The sequence below is a fragment of the Hyperolius riggenbachi genome, chromosome 7 (genome assembly GCF_040937935.1).
Source record: "Hyperolius riggenbachi isolate aHypRig1 chromosome 7, aHypRig1.pri, whole genome shotgun sequence".
NCBI lineage: Eukaryota > Metazoa > Chordata > Amphibia > Anura > Hyperoliidae > Hyperolius > Hyperolius riggenbachi.
The window spans coordinates 272,345,828-272,362,179 of record NC_090652.1 but is presented as its reverse complement, the minus strand read 5'-3'; the positions used below and the strand labels follow the sequence as shown (position 1 = coordinate 272,362,179).

The 16,352-nt window shown below is 44.2% G+C and overlaps 1 protein-coding gene across 1 annotated transcript in view; it reads left to right on the top strand.

Moving 5' to 3' along the window:
* Positions 1–6,332: 6,332 nt before the first annotated feature.
* The window catches only part of GPD2 (glycerol-3-phosphate dehydrogenase 2), a 318,302-nt gene continuing 308,282 nt past the window's right edge, over positions 6,333–16,352 (top strand). The window contains exon 1 of the mRNA XM_068245759.1: positions 6,333–6,512. The gene's annotated coding sequence lies outside the window, so the exon portion shown is untranslated. The remainder of the gene's footprint in view (positions 6,513–16,352) is intronic.

The window sequence follows — 16,352 nt, the reverse complement described above, 5'->3', positions numbered from 1 at the left end:
AGGAAACTGTCCTGACATCACACTATGGGAGGGTTTCACCACAAAATCAGCCATACAGAGTCCCCTGATGATCCGTTTGTGAAAAGGAATAGATTTCTCATGTACAAGGGGGTATCAGCTACTGATTGGGATGAAGTTCAATTCTTGGTCATGGTTTCTCTTTAAATTAGTATTCCACCCACAACATTTGAAAGAATTGGCAGAGGTAAGGTAGTATGTGTTTATGCATACCTGATCAGTGGCTGTCACTGGATAAATGAAAGAAAGGCATGAGGCACTGTTCCCACTTGCGCCGGATCACTTGCGGTCAGTAGGAGCCGACAGTGTGGTGTCCCCTCCGATGGTCTGCTGTGGTCTGGCTGGTGCCTGGGGCAGATGCCCATAGGCTATATGGAAAACGCATCTGCTTTTCCGAGATTATCGCGGACCGCACAGAAGTGCAGCCCGCTTACTGCAACAGCAGGGCCGGTTTAAGCAACAATGGGGCCCCAGGGCAAAATAAACCTGGGGGGCCCCCCCAACAGATACCCCGGAGCAAAAATTGGCATTAAGGGACCTTTTTTGCAGCTGGTATAGTCAGGGTTTGAAGCCCCAATCGGTCGGAGCTCCACATTCTGGCTACCCCAGCCTGCATGGGGGACAAGGGGTTAAAAAGTTTCAGGAGGGGGGACCCCAAATAATAAAAAAAAAAAAATCCCACACTCTAAACATAAAAAAAAATTGGGAAAATAGGAAAAAAAATGCCAGGAATCTTCATACAGCCATATTGCGGCTGTATAGCGATCCCTGGCCAAAGCGCTGCGGCTGCGTATGGACCCCCTGGAAACCCCGTCAGGAAATGTATTGCTCTTTCTTTTGATGCCTGTAAAATTACACTACTGTTAGGTTTGCTACTAAAAGTGACATTTACCGCATGTAAAAGTATACTTTTTTCCTTCAAAACTTTAAAATCGATTTTCTCAAAAACTATAAGGTCTTTTTGAAAAATTGTTTTTTCCTCTTATTCCCAATGATCTCCTTAACATATCCTGAAAATTTAGGGTTTCTAGAATTTAAGCTGGATTTGCTATTAACCATTGAAGTCGGCTGTTTTTTTAAATGTGTATCTTTTTTCCTTTGAAACTTTAAAATCGATTTTCTCAAAAACTATAAGGTCAATTTGAATTTTTTTTCCCTCTTGTAGCCACTGGGGGCCCCTACAAGCTCTGGGGCCCTGGGGCAGCTGCCTCCTTTGCCTCTATGGTAGCGCCGGCCCTGTGTGAAACAGATCCAATGCATACATTGCAGGCTGACAAATGTTCCTCCTACTGTATAAATAACTCCTGTATAGGAGCCGTTCACTGTCAGTTTTGCGATTAACAAAAGAACAGACGAAAAATGTCCGTTCTCAGCTCAAGTGGGAACCCAGCCTAATGCTGGGAATACACGGTTCGTTTTTGCCTTCGTTTAAACCTTCGTTTCGATTGTGCCTTTTGTCCTTTTCGATCCCGAAATAATCAGTCATACGGTTAATATCACCACCCACGGTTTCGTTTTTTTTTCCGATTCTGATGGTTTCGTTTTTCCAATGATCGAAGGCTGCAAAGAAACGAAACGAAAATCCCTTTTTACAGGGACGGACTAGCATAAACGAATATATAATCGATCTGAACAGCCATCAAGCCTACCAATGGCTCGATTAGATGGATAAAGAGAGATAATATCAAACATGTTCGATCACTAGTCGTTCGTTTTTGGGGTCTATTAATCGAAACTATAATGAGATTATGACTATTTTCACATACGTTTTCAACACTCGATTCGTTTACCGAACGAATCGAAGGTTTAAACGAAGGCAAAAACGAACCGTGTATTCCCAGCATAAGAGGCAGGCAAATGAATAGATAGGCATAAAAATGTTATAAAGAAGATAGACTTACCTCCATACAAAGTCAAGAGACCAGGTAAGTAGGATATTGTTCATCGGCACAAACAACATTGTGTCTCGGTTCACGTTTCTTAAGGTAATTAGTGCCTAAGGAAACCATAATAATACAATGTATCAATGATAAACAATAACAAATACACATTTAAATTATAAATTGTCCAAGGGGCTTCTAAAAATGTGGTGTAATAAAGCTTTGCAGCTTCTGGCTGGTCCATTTATCCACACTTCTACAAATTCGTAGTTAGCAACACAATCTGCTGGCCCATTGTTGAAATCCAACAATCTCTTCACTGGTTTCAAAACACTGGTGTGCAAACCACTGCCATTTCACTGAACATGAACTCTGCTGCTCAAACCACTGCCTTCCAGTGTGTGGTAAATTGGTAGACACCTATAGTGCAGGTTCTATTTTTACAGTTGTATTTCATAGAATTATGTAAAAATGCAGTTAAAAATACATGGCAATTTTGCAATAAGGCTTTTTTTTTGTAATATACTGTAATTAATAGACACGTGTGCATCAGATCACTAGTGGCTTTTTTTTCACTGCCCAACATCCTGCACCCCTCTCCACACTCCAGCTCTACTCTTCTATTGGTTGACATGTCAGTGATTCAGTCCACGTCATTGGGTAACCGAGCTCCCAGTCACAGCCTTACTATTGCTGATTGGAGGAGAGGCATGGCCATCACAGTCACAGACTTACTGGGTATATGGCTGTGGGGGGCAGCAAAGAAATGTGGCGGTATGCAGGGACTCGAGGGATGCATTATGGGAGGGAGATGAGTCCTGACCCCTCTAATCTGACCGTAAAGAACCACTATCGCGAAAGTCGTAAAACTTAAAATGCATGTAAACACATTCAAATAAGAAGTACATTTTTTCCAGATTAACATGAGCCATAAATTACTTTTCTCCTATGTTGCTCTCACTTACAGTAGGTAGTAGAAATCTGACAGAACCAACAGGTTTTGCAGTAGCCCATCTCCTCATGGAGGATTTTCAGGGGTTTATTTATTTTCAGAAGCACTTAGCGAATGGCAGTTGCTCCGTCCAACTGCCAAAAACGTGTAAAATGAGCAGGGAGGCTGGCTAGCATCTTTATATATGGTAAATCCTTTTCAGGTAGAGTCTTTATAAAGAATAAAGGCCATACGGAGAATCCCCCATGAAGAGATGGACTAACACAAAACCTGTCAGTTTTGTCAGATTTCTACTACTCACTGTAAGTGACGGCAACATAGGAGAAAGGTAATTTATGGCTCATTTTACTCTGGAAGAAATGTACTTATTATTTGTATATGTTTACATGTATTTTAAATTTTTCGCGAAAGTGGTCCTTTAAATGGCTTGAGGGGGGCTTTGCCTGCATGGTAATAAAAACTCTCAGAGGTAAGTGGATATGTACTTAGGTTAATTAGGGTGGGGCAAGAGAGAGGATAGTCAGAAATAATTTTTTTTTTTATTGAGTTTTAACATGGCCAGAGGCCACAATAAATTGCTTTTTTTTTTTTTTTTACAGAATTGGGAAGAGTTAAAACCTCTTGAGGTTTTTTATATGGCTATACCTAAAGGTGCCCATACACTAATTGATTTCCCCCAGCAGATTCAATCACTGTGATCGAATCTGCTGGTATCGATGCTCCCACAAGACCACTATTTTTATCGATTTCCAGTCGAAATCAGTCCATACAGAAGATCTTGCTGGAAAGAAGCTGGGGCACAGTGGTATTTACAAAATTGCCTGGGGCCCCAGAGTCGGTGATGGGTTCCTGAGGTCGACCCTCAATTAATAGTGCTGCCCATGGCTCCTGCAGAGTACTCATAGTGATTTAGACCAGAGAGGGATGATCTATTTTTTGGCTTAACCGGGATTAAATCGATCAATGTATAGCCCAGGGCTGTGGAGTCGGTGTTGGAGCAATTTGGGGTACCTGGAGTCAGAGATTTCATAAACTGAGGAGTTGGATGATTTTCGTACAAAATCCACAACCCTGGTAGGTATTAGACTAAGGAGTCGGAGCCATTTTGGGTACCTGGAGTCGGAGGTTTCATAAACTGAGGAGTCTGAGTCGGATGATTTTTGTACAAAATCCACAGCCCTGGTAAGTACTAGACTAAGGAGTCGAGGAGTCTGAGCCATTTTGGGTACCTGGAGTCAGGGTTGGAGTTGGAGGCTTCATAAACTGAGGAGTTGGAAGATTTTTGGACCAACCTCTCAGTCCTGGTATAGCCACCTCAACTTCCTCTTCCTTGCAAACTTGTGACATAGAAAAAAAAAAAGTTAGACACTTACTCAAATAGTGGGAAGCCTCTGGATGCCCAGATTGTCCTCCATCTCACTGCTGCTGCCTGGGACCTTCTTCTCCATGTACAGTAGCACAAAGCCGCTCGTTGCTGAAAGCTTTTCAAATTTGCTTAAAGCAGGGGTGTCCAGATTTTTTAGCTCCGAGGGCCATATCAGTATTTGTGACATTGCTAGAGGGCCGAACTAGTGAGATTAAAGTGGATCCGAGATTAACTTTTACTTATTGCATAATTGTGTTCATTTCCTATGGTTTATAGGGCGTTCCTCAAGCCAAATACTTTTTTGTTTTTGTTTTAATACTCTAATTCCCTATAAACTAAACAAGCCTCGCCCACAGCCTTTCAGAGAGCCTTGGCACTGTAGCAAGGGCTCATGGGTGCTCAGTCTGGGCAGGAGGAGGGGGAGGTATTACTAGCCAGAGATTTCAGAGGGAGGATTAGGCTGAGTGCTGAAGATGCAGATAAGCTTCTGCCTGTGTGTAATGTTTACAAACAACATGGCTGCTGTCAAATCACAGGAAGAAATAATCATATTGGATTTAAGCTGTTTGCAGCTAGATTTGTTGTGTAAACTTTAGATAAGATATATAGACAAGTTACTTGTTATAGTTTTTAATCTCGCTCCGCTTTAAACACAAGTTTTACTGATTGCCTCTCTTGCCAAATGTTCAGAACTCTGTGAGACGCTGCTCCTGGCATAGTGGTGACGGATGATCAGTGGCTGCTGTTGGCACAGTGGTGACTGGTAATTGGCGGCTGCTTCTGGTTCAGCAGTGGCTTCTGCTATAACAGGCCCTCCCATGCTATGGCGCTGCGTGCATCAACAATGGTAAAGATGCAGCGACATCACTTGGTCTCCAGGAAGTCGCCACCTTGCCTCAACACTCCCATATTTGCTATAGGGCTACAAAAAAATGGCTGCATTAATGGACATATTTTCCAGTGTATACTGTAAAAAAGGTCCATGGATGTGGACTCCAGCAGCCATTTTTATAGCCCTATACTGAACATTATGGGACTACGGGGGGGTTGAAGTAGAGTGGCGTTTTCAGGGACATATCAGCTTCCAGGGGCTGGAGGAAGTCCTGGGTAAGTAGATTTTTTTTTTTTTACTCGGACCTGTTCTTTAAGGTGCCCAACATTGATACAAGAGTGATTCCACTACAGCGCTTGCCATTTTTAAAACTGTAAAAGCAGCAGCACTTTTGGAGCGATCCCTACTAAAGGGATCCAGGGAAAAATCGCATTTCTTCAAATATAAAACAGAATCACTTTTGAAAATGTTCAATAAATCACAATCTCTTAACGTAGGCTCCTTGCGATCACTAGGCAATCTTGCACTGTGAGGTTTGGCAATTTTTTTGCTATTCTCATTCCAGGAAATGAGAAATGCGACGTAATCGCTAGGAAAATGCGACATGTCCCGTTTGTGATAGTTGGAAATCGCAAAAGTGCCTCAATCACTGCAGTGAGAGTAATCCCATAGAATTACTCATGCAGCATCACTTTGCTGATCACCGGCTATCAACAAAGTTCAAATCGCCAGCAAAAAGTGCCCCAGTGAGGAGGCGGTCTTAGCATCTGATATGGCACCCAGTCCCCATAATGATCGCTTAAAGCGATCACAACCGATAGTAATACAATTTTTTTAGTAATCGTTTACTTTTTGCAATTAACGCCATCACAGCCACTGCAACAAAGCTATATGTGGTGCTTTTGCAATTTTAAAAACAATGCATGGAGCTGAAAAAGCCCAACGGAGAGGTCAACCCCTTCTACACCATTCTTTGTCTGGAGTGGCGCTTTAAGATGAGTTACATAACAGGGAACATGAGCTCCTCGGCTCTCGGGAACTTTCTGTTCTCTGCTGTATGAAGCAATCCTGGCAGCTCCTTTTCAGCCTATTCCTGCCGCAGCCAGTCTCACACTGAGCACAACTTGTTACAAGTCTCCTCACTGAGCAGCATTGTGACACCACAAGGGGCGGGCTGTGGGCTCTGCTTGTGATTGGCTGCTGGGAGCAGCGCTCTGGCTGAGGATTGGACGGAAGAGGTGTCAAGCAAGAGAAGGCAGCAGAGTTACTTCCGTGTTGGGAGGGATGCTGCAGGGCCTCCCTGGAAGCGTGCTGTATCTGTATGGCTATAGGCACAGGTGGTGAGAGGTGCTGGAGGAGGACTGCCTGTTGCTGCTGCCCCTGTGCTGTGACTGTGCATGGTGCCAGCTGAGGAGGATATCCCCCTGTGTACCCCTGACTGTGACTGTCTGTACTACTGGTCCTGTGAGTACACATGATGCTGTGTGTCCAGCATCCTGCTAATCCTCATACACTGCCTGCCATGCACACATCTATCTCCATCATACACTGCCTGACCCATCACACACACCTCAATGACAGCTTGCCTGTGCAACCATCACACACCATTTATGTGCTTAGATCCCACACTGCATTCCTGTCTAGCGCCTTGCCTGCGCCCCTTTTGTCTAGCGCCTTGCCTGCGCCCCTTTTGTCTAGCGCCTTGCCTGTGCCCCAGTCGTCTAGCGCCCTGCCCGCGCCCCAGTCGTCTAGCGCCCTGCCCGCGCCCCAGTCGTCTGGCGCCCTGCCCGCGCCCCAGTCGTCTAGCGCCCTGCCCGCGCCCCGGTCGTCTGGCGCCCTGCCCGCGCCCCGGTCGTCTGGCGCCCTGCCTGCGCCCCAGTCGTCTAACACTCTGCCCGCAGCCCCCCTTGTCTATTGCCGTACTTTCACCCCCTCATCTATTGCCCTGCCTATGTCCCCTTGTCTAGCACCCTGCCGAAGCAACCCTCAGTTTGCACCCTGCCTCCGTCTTCAACACGCATAGCTTGCACCTGTCCCTTTTATTGGAAACAAATTCCTATGTTCCTCTTCTAATATCCTTCTTTTTGACCATAAATGTATTTGCCATATAAAATATGTACTGCATTTTCTATCAAAACTTTAACTCTAAATTCTAATATAAAGGCTAGCGATGGAAGGAAGGTTGGACCAGTCTTTTTCTCATAAATTCTACACATCTTGCCTGGCTTTTGTGTTATGGTGTTAATAATTATCATTGTATCTGCTTTACATAGTTGTAATCATTAATACACTTCCTCATTCTTTGCTCAGGCATTGCCACTATCCTTGGGAGATTCTGGGAAGGAAGTTTAGTGGTGGGGGAGGGGTTGCCAAGTGTAAACTTTGCACAAGTGCCCATGACTCTGTTGCTTTGGCTGTGGTTATTCAGCGTCTGAACATTTATCATTGGTAAAGTGGAAATCCTGGTGGTGCTTTTCAGCGCTGCTAGATTTGGGCGCAGCTGGTGCCTGCATAGACTACAATAGGAATCGCTCCTATTGCAGCGCTCAGTGAGTAACGTCGGCTCCGTCAGAAGACGGAGTCGAGGTTGCTTAAAAAACTATCCATGGCGGCCTGGAGGGGGAATAGTAATTAAAACGGCCCGGACTTGTGCAGAAGCAGGATCAGCCATACACCGCTGTATCCTGCGCCCAAGTCTACCGGCGCCGATTTCAAATGTACTCCGCTTTGGCACTGAAGTTGGTAGTTAGGATGGCCTAAATCCCTCAGGTGACAGATGGGGGGGGCGGCGAGTGCTGTATAGAAGCCTTGCTCTTTTAGGATTTGTTTACATTGCGTTCCACTCGCGTGTGCATAGGCGGTGGGCTTATTTTGAGGCGTTTTTTCTTTCCGATTCCCGGCGCTTGTGTAAACGATTCTTTTTCCAGTGCATTTTTCCTGAGCTTTTTGGTAATTCCCTCCCTGACGCAAGTCAGGAAGTGAACTCTTTGATCCGGGAAAGAATAAATACAATGTATTTATTCTTAAAAATGCCAACGCAATCTCTCCACAAATCGGTTTTGTGAGCATTTTTTGTGGAAACAAACAGCTTAGATAGTATCTATCTCATAGAGAATCATTGTGTAAGCTCTTTCAGGGCGATTTTGAAAAAAATCGCCCGTGCTTAAAAAATAACAAACGCCTGCAGTGTGAACAAGTCCTTATAGTGGAGAGATGCATCTCTGTCCATGGGGAGTGTAGGAAGGTCCCGTGGATGATGGAGCGGCCTCTGGCAGGTGCACTCAAAAGACTCCTTTACAAAAACTAGATTCTTGGCCAACACTGTCCTTAAAGTATAAAAATAGAAGACCGAGAGCCCAATATAGTGTAGTATGTATTAAAAGGGAATGGGATGTAGTATGAAGTGTAAGTATTATACTCACAAACCAGGGTTGCCTCCAAAGCAACCACTGTTCAGGCAGGTGGGGAGAACAAGCCTGTCCCCACTCAGGAATAAGATGTCGCTCTCTGTGGATAGGAGGAAACTGTAGGGTAGATCACCCTTCCACCAAGGGTGGACTTCTGGATGCGCAAAGATGTACAGAGGCACCGGTAGGATAAAAGTTGCTAAAAGGTTTAAAATTGTTTCTCTTGCGGTGGTGGACCAGCCAACCATAAACAGACCAAAATGCTGTCGAGATTCAAAGATTATGCAATTTATTCAATTACTCCCAATGAAAAGTCGCAACGCGTTTCGCAGGCATGGACCCGCTTCTTCAGGCAATAAAGGACAGGAGCAATACACAGCGTGTAGTCTAGAAGTTGCTTACAGAGGTGCCAAGCAACTTCTAGACTACACGCTGTGTATTGCTCCTGTCCTTTATTGCCTGAAGAAGCGGGTCCATGCCTGCGAAACGCGTTGCGACTTTTCATTGGGAGTAATTGAATAAATTGCATAATCTTTGAATCTCGACAGCATTTTGGTCTGTTTATGGTTGGCTGGTCCACCACCGCAACAGAAACAATTTTAAACCTTTTAGCAACTTTTATCCTACCGGCGCCTCTGTACATCTTTGCGCTGTCCTTAAAGTAAACCAGCGGTCACAAAAGCTAAAGAAACAATACTTACGTCTTCCCGCGATCTGCCTTTCAGCTTCGATCAGCCTCGGTAACAGGCTCAGTCAGACCCAGTCTGGGTCTACTGCGCATGCATGTGTTTTTTTTTTTTGTTTTTTTTTTGGGGGGGGGGGTGGTTAGGATTTTGAAGGTGGGGCTAGGCTTTATGAAAGACATAGTTCACCTTCAAGATTTTTAAATTTTCAATGTTAATAAAGATGAACAGGGAGCTAAGCCATTAGCAGTTAGCCTTTTAATAAACTTTATTGCACTTACCAGGTCTCTGTATTTCCTTCCTTAACTTGAAGCCCCGCCCTTAAAGCGGTCACAGGCGCTTCTCTGATTGGTCCCAGAGAAGCACCTATGACCTCTTCCTTTAGGGGGCGCGGGGCTACTGACGGAAGGACGCCTGCTAAATATAATAAACGTTTTTTACAAAAAAAAGGTAAATTGCTAATCGGAAGCACTGTACAGTTTACTGTACAGTGCTTCCAAGCGTTGGGGAATGGCCATCGAAATCGCAATAGGAATCACTGCACACGGCGCTGCGGCGATTTTTAAAGCACTGCAGTTATTCCTAGTGGGCTCCTAGCCTGAGGAGTTATTAGAGGCACACAGTACCCTGCAGTTATAGTTTGTTAAACCCATTCTATTCATGCGTGTTGATGAGCATGAGGCAAGCACGCTTTAAACATGTGCTGCAGACAGAGGAAGCATGACTCATGACTTGCTGATTCATTATGAAATCACATTTGGTAACGGTTAGTGCTATGGGAATTCCTGGGCTGGGCACTACTATTCTGTTACGTATATGTGACAGCAACGTTTTGGAAAGAAATCTGTTGCCAAATCAGCTGCCGTATAAGCGCTGGAACATAAATCGTCGTATAACTTAAAATATACAAACCCATGTAGAGTGACAATAGTTGTGTGCGTGTGTGTGCACGTTATTTGTGCATTAGGGTAGGGTAACCTGGAAATGCAGATATTCCATATCTCATAGCAGCTTTTCCAGAAAAGAATTGAATGCTAGTTGGTCAGTGTATGCCGATCGGAAGATGTTAATGCAGTGGTCACAGCTTGCCCTCAATGAAAGCTGTGTGTGTAAATTCCAGACTTTAGCGTATTTAATAAAACGGAACAAAGAGCCCTGCTGTGGATGTGATGTGTAGATCTGAACTGAACTTTTTTTTTGTTGTTTTTTTTTTTTTTTCATCAACAAGAGAGGAACTTCACTGCACTATGCTGATTTTATGCAAATTTGCATCTCATTGACCATCTCTGCTAGCCAGTCAGAAGCAAGGCCTCCATACCAGAGACTGCAGCCACCTATCAGTTTGAAGCCATGCCTCCCTTATAGAGGCTGCCAGCCATGATAGGTTACCAATCAGCAGGGGGCGGGGCTTCATCTGACAGAACAGTCATCTCCCCCTGCTCACCCATATGACTGAATAGGGAGTGTTCAGACCAACTATGAGGAAATCATGGAGGAGCCACGCCTCCTTTATACAGTGTTCTCCCTAGATTTTTTTTTTTCCAGCTGGGTGGCAGGAAAAAGTAGCCGGGTGGGGAGTGATGGGATAATGCAGGGCCTCCTCCAGCATAGGAGGAGGAGGTGAGCCGATGATAGCCGGGTGGTCAGGAAAATTAGCTGGGTGGAGCTTATAGACTCTGACAGCCGTGATAGGTTATGAATCAGCAGGGGGCGGGGCTTCATCCTACAGAACAGTGAATCTCCCCCCTGCTTACCCATGTGACTGTAAAGTAGGGCTGCACGGTTTTTCGGTTCAAAATCGAAGCCGCGGTTCGTGTCAAGACGATCTGGTGATCGTCAGTATCCTCGGGTTTTTCTCAGTGCCCGCCCGCTGCCTGCACGCTTGTCTGGCCCGCTTTCCGCTGTGCGCCGATTGGCCAGAGCCGCCAGAAGCAGTGAATATGTATTATGGTTAATGAGCGGGGGGGGGGGGGGGGTCTACTCGAGCGAGCGGCACACAGCTTTACCAATCGCTGGATAGCGATGGAATGACGGCAGCGGTAGGCGGAGCTGTACAGCGCGTACAGCTCCGCCTACCGCTGCCGTCATTCCATCGCTATCCAGCGATTGGTAAAACTGTGTGTGCCGCTCGCTCGAGTGGACCACCCCCCCCCCCCGCTCATTAACAATAATACATATTCACTGCTTCTGGCGGCTTTGGCCAATTGGCACACAGCGGTAGGCGGGCCAGACAAGCTGGCGGGCACTCTGAAAACTGCAGATAGTGACGATAACTATATCGTCTTCACGTGAACCGCCCCCCGCTGCCCTCACATGAACCACCCCCGCTGCCCGGCTCTTAAAAAGGAACTCCAGTGAACACTGCTGACAGGTGATGTAGCTGCTGCATGGTTTTTGACAGTTGGAAACAGCTGTAACAGCTATTTCCCACAATGCAGCAAGGTTTACAGACAGGAAACTGCCAAGAGTACGTACTTTTCTTGTTCTTGTGGGAGGGGTTTCACCACAATATCAGCCATACAGCGCCCCCTGATGATCCATTTGTGATGGGGTATCAGCTACTGATTGGGATAAAGTTCAATTCTTGGTCGGAGTTTCTCTTAAAGCAATCGTCCGCCCGCAGTATCTGGCTAAACTATACTGGGGGCATAGTGAATTTAGTGCCAAAGCTCAATTTGAAAAAAATCGTAAAAAATCGAAATCGCAATTTTTGAGAGAAAAATCGCAATTTCAATTTTTACCTAAAATCGTGCAGCCCTACTGTAGAGGGAGTGTTAAGACCAACTATGAGTGAGGAAAGGATGGAGGAGCCACGCCTCCCTTATAGAGTCTACCAGCCATGATGGGTTATGAATACAATCAGCAGGTGTGGGGGCTCCATCAGACAGGGCAGTCAGTTTCCCTGTGCATCCCCATGTGACTGAAGAGGGTGTGTTCAGACTAACTATTAGCAAGGAAAGGATGGAGGATCTACAGTATAAATTTTTATTTTTCAAAATCAACATTTACTACAACATTTTTTTGAGCATAAGTAATTTAATATAATGTTCTATTAAATGCATGTAGTGGTCACCTGTTGGAGGTTTTTTGCTGGTGTGTTGTCATTGGCACGACACACAACATCAGGTAGTCGGGACCAGAAGAGGCTTTTCCTACACAGATTCCTGTCTATTTTTCTTGGAATCCCTGTATGGGGAGGAAGCATGCTGACAATCTGTACTGCGATCCCTCTGAGACTGGCAGAGTACCTAACGGTCACTGACAGGGTAGCAGGCTATTTTGGGTTGTGAAAGGTCACTGTGGTATGCTGGAGATGAACTATGGCAGCTGTAGTATGACATTATAAGGAGAGTTGCCCGGACCACTTCAAGTGTTTCTCAAATGTCAACTTTAAGAAATTCCCAAAGAATCTAACAGTCTTCGTTCTGTACCCGCATAGTGAAATGTGTTTCCTTTATTGCATTAAAATGCAAAAATAACAAAAACCAGCCTGGAATGGGGCTGGATATTGGTAACCTGTTGAGAACAATTTTCATAACTAAAAATGGCCATGCGTATTACGATCTGATTCTACAATCCAGTCCAGTCTTAAACAAGCAAACTGCAAATTCAATCACACTTAAAGGGTACCTGAACCGAGTAAATTTATTTAAAATAAACACATAATGTAGCTGCAAATGAAGGTATATACTAATGTTTTCTGCAGCATTTGGTTCATTTTCAAGCTGCACATATTTCCATACAAAATTAGCATAATGCTGCATCAACTCGAAATTATTTGCATTCCATTGACCACCCCTAATCCTGAATTCCATGGCCAATTTTTATCTAGGATGTGTACGAAGCTCAACTCTTCTCATCAATACGAATGATGTTTTAGTGGTTGATTGTCACTGTTGGTGAGTTTTGTCCAGTCTCTGGCTGGACAGAAAATGAGAATTGAAAAAATACAATGTGTATATACACAGTGCTGCCCATAATTATTCATACCCCTGGCAAATTTTGACTTAGTTACTTTTATTCAACCAGCAAGTACCGTATATTCTGGCATATAAGATGACTCCCCAACTGTATGGAAGATTGCGCTGTGCCCATAAGACACGACTCTTTCACCCTTCTGGCCCATCCTTGTATCCTATTTACCTCCATTCTGTCTCTCAGATGTCGCACGTGTGCGCCTGCGCCGCTTCACTACAGTCCTCAGCAGCTAGATCTGAGAGACGGTAACAGGATAGGGCGTATCAAACGGCATCAATTACACCCGGCGTATAAGAGGACCCCTTTGATGGGAAATGACATGGGTGTCTCCCTAAAGATTAATAAGACGATGTACAAGAGGCAGACGATGTACAAGAGGCATTATCGTGGAAAAAATAAAACATTTCTCAGCTTTTATTTACGTTTGAGCAAAAAGTGTACAGTCCAAAATTATTCCTACCCTTCACAAACTGTCACAATCTGAGGGGAAATCCAAAAGTTCTATACCATTCCATATAGTCCAAGCTGTTCGGAAGCATCCTAATAACCCTGATTAATTGGGAACAACTGTTTTAATCACCTCAACAGGTAAAAAACAGCAGCGCTCTGCTGTTGGTTTGTAGACAATCATGGCTAAGACAAAAGAGCTCAGTGAGGACCTGCGCATTGTGGCTGCTCACAAGTCAGGAAAGGGTTACAAGGCCATTTCTAAATGTTTTCAAGTTCCAGTGGCCACAGGTCAAAGTGTTATTAACCACTTAATGACAACCTGGCGTATAAAAACGTCCTGCTAGAGCATCTTAACGGCTCAATGACGTTTTTATAAGTCAGACAGCGCTGCTGACGTTGTGCACAAGCATTCCCAGGCACGTGAAAGTTGTGGGGGGGAAAAAAAAAACTGAAAAAGTACACCTTCATTTCCAAATAATATACTGTCACCATACTTTGTACTAGGGACATAATTAAAACCTTGTGATAACCAGGACAAATAGGCAGATAAAATGTGTGGGTTTTATTTACGGTAGCTGTGTTTATATTAAAACTATAGGGGGTGAAATTGGAGAAATTGTGTATTTTTTAATTTTTTCCTTGTTTTTCCCCTTTAAAATGCATAGAAAACTAAGTAATTACTGAAAACAAATATCAACCTCAGAAAGCCCAATTGGGGGTGAAAAAGCAAGATATAGATCATTTAATTGTGATTAGTAGTAATTAAGCTATTGGCAAATGAAAGGGATGAGCACTGAAAGGTGAAAATCGCTCTTATCCGTTAGGGTAAAAACCCCTATGGGGTGAAGTGGTTAAAAAAATACAAGATGTTCCGCACTGTGGAAAATCTCAGAGGACGTGGTTGGAAGCCAAAAGTGACACCTGTGCTGGCCAGGAGGATAGTGAGAGATGTGAAAAAGAATCCAAGGATCACCACCAAGGCCATCCTGGTGAATCTGGGCCATCCTGGTGAATCTGGGCTCTGCTGGTAGCAATGTCTCAAGGCAGACAATCCAATGGACACTGCACACTGCTGGGTTCCGCGGATGCAGACCAAGGAGGATGCCACTTCTCCAGATAAGGCACACAAAAGCTTGCTTAGCCTTTGCAAATGCTCATCTGGACAAAGAAGAAGACTTCTGGTCTTCAGTGTTATGGTCAGATGAAACAAAAATTGAATTGCTTGGTCACAATGATGTTTACTTCATTTAGCGTAAAATAGGAGAAGCCTTCAATCCAAAGAACACCGTCCCCACTGTCAAACAGTGGTGGGAACCTAATGCTTTGGGAGGTGTTTTTAAGCCAATGCAGCGTTCTCCCCAGAAATTATTTCCAGCCGGGTGGCATGAAAAAGTAGCGGGGTGGGGCAAGATGAGAAAATGCAGGGCTAGTGCTTCTGTGCGCAACTGCTCACAGCATAGGAGGAGATGAGCCGATGACAGCCGGGTGCTCACCAAAACTAGCCGAGTGAAGCACCCGGCTAAAAGAGCCTGGGGAGAACACTGTAATGGACCAGGGAACTTAATCACAGTAAACGGCATCATGAAAAAAGTGCAATAAGTGAGGATTCTCAACGACAACATCAGGCAGTCTGCAGAGAAACTTGGCCTTGGGCACCAGTGGACATTTCAGCATGGCAATGACCCAAAACACACAGCAAAAGTGGTGAAGAAATGGTTAGCAGACAACAACATTAACATTTTGGAGTGGCCCAGCCAGAGTCCTGACTTGAATCCAATTGAGAATCTGTGGAGGGAGCTAAAGATCAGGGTGATGGCAAGAAGACCCTCCAACCTGAAAGATTTGGAGCTCCTTGCTAAAGATGAACGGGCAAAAATACCTGTGGAGACATACAAAAGGCTGGTCTGCAATTATAGGAAGCATTTGATTGTTGTAATTGCCAATAAAGGCTTTTATATTGCTTATTGAGAAGGGTATGAATAAATTTGGACTGGACACTTTTTGCTCATATATGTAAATAAAATTTTTTTTTTTTGTTTTGTTTATTTTTCACCACAATCATGCCTCTTTTACATCATCTTATTATCTTTTGTGAAACACCTATGTCATTTCCCATCAAAAAATGACTTGCTGATTGAATAAAAGTAACTTTAAGTAAAACATTGCCAGGGGTATGAATAATTATGGGCATCTCTGTATAAGTAGATAATTACTTGCTCTACTTAACAGATTTATTGTACTGCACTGTCCATGTTTTGATTTCAGTTAATTTTATATAGTAAATAAAGATAATTCTATTCCTGGCATTTACCATCTTGGTTCCCTCTGACTGAAGCCAATTATGAGGTTATTTCCTCCCTTACTTTTTTTTTTTTTCTCCTACAATCTGCATTGTAAATACATGTGAGCACAGCATACATCAGATTTTAGCAGCATCACACTGAACTGCCCTCAGCCAATCAGTGGGGAGCAGAAAAAGGGGGGGGGGTGACAAGCTTCCCTCTCGTCGGCAATGTACCAAATAGAGCCAGTCTGACTGAGATAAGATTTATTACAGCAGAAACAGTTTGGATTAGATTGGAGTGCTTGCAATGCAGGATAAGGTTGTAGGCTGCATAATAACTACAGAGCAGAGGGTAACTGGAATTTGATTTTGTGGCTGACAATCCTGCTTTAAAACAGTTATGTTCTCACATTTTATCTGCCTGTTTTGCACGCTCAGCTATTTTAAGTTGTCAGGCGCTGTTAATTGCTGTCCTGCTACGCCTAACAAGGCAGCTGTTATT